The sequence below is a fragment of the Carcharodon carcharias genome, chromosome 3 (assembly GCF_017639515.1).
Source record: "Carcharodon carcharias isolate sCarCar2 chromosome 3, sCarCar2.pri, whole genome shotgun sequence".
Taxonomy (NCBI): Eukaryota; Metazoa; Chordata; class Chondrichthyes; order Lamniformes; family Lamnidae; genus Carcharodon; species Carcharodon carcharias.
In genome coordinates, this window is record NC_054469.1 from 82,439,289 (window position 1) to 82,440,558 (window position 1,270).

Consider the following 1,270-nt stretch of genomic DNA (forward strand, 5'->3'; position numbering starts at 1 on the left):
CCTGATTTGTAGCTATTACTAGAATGTCTTTTTATCCTCTATAGTGAAGACAGAAGCAAATTATTTGCTCATTTCATACACCATTTCCTTATTATCTATTATTAACTCCCCATTCTCACTCTCTAGAGGACCAACATTCACTTCACTTACTCTTTTCCTTTTTAAATACCCGTAGAATCTCTTGCTATTCTGGTGAGGGGAGTGAAGGCATGGTAGCTTCCTCTCATACTCTAATTTCTTTCTCCTGATTAACCTTTTAGTCATTCTCTGCCATTCTTTATATCTGACCAATCATCTGATCTGCCGCTCATTTTTGCACTGTTATATGCTTTTCCCTTAAGTTTGATCCTTTCCTTAGCTTCTTTACCTTATAATGGATGGTGGGTCATCCCCTTAGAATTTTTCTTTATTGTAAGAATTTACTTATTCTGCCATTGCTTCGCTATGATTAATCCTCTAGCCTAGTATCCCAGTTCACCAGCTAGCTCAACTTTCATACCCACATAGTTGGCCTTATTTAAGTTTAAAATACTGATCTTAGACCAACTCTTCTGCCTTTCAAACTGGATATAAGATTCAATCATATTGGCCGCTGCTACCTTGGGGTGTCTTTACTCTGAGGTCATTAATTAATCCTGTCACATTACACAATACTAAATCTAATTTAACTTGCTGTCTGGCTGGTTCCAGAGTGTGCTGCTCTAACAAACTGTCTCCAAAACATTCTATGAATTCCTCATCCAGGCTACTAATGACAATCTGATTTTTCCAGTTTATGTAAATTAAAATCACTCATAATTATTGCTGTCCCTTTATCACCAATATTTCTTCTTGTATACTTTGTCCTACATTGTGGTTACTGTTAGGAGGCCTGTAGACCACTCCAACTAATGACTTCTTTCCCCTTTTATTCCTTATCTCCATCCAAACCGATGCTATATCCTGATCTCCTGAACCGTCTCTAACCAATGCCATCCTTGATTAACAGTGTACCCCTACATCTTTGCCAAGCTTCTTATTCCTCTTGAATGTCATAGAAGGGATATAGAGGATGATGGTGGCATAGTGATATTGTCACTGGACCAGTATTCCAGAGACCCAGCTCTAGGGACCTGAGTTCAAATCCCATCATGGCAGATGGTGGAATTTGATTCGATACAAGTCTGATGGTGATGACCATGGAACCATTGCTGATTATCATGAAAACCCATTTTGTTCACTAATGCCCTTTAGGGAAGAAAATCTGCTGTACTTACCTACATGTGATTCC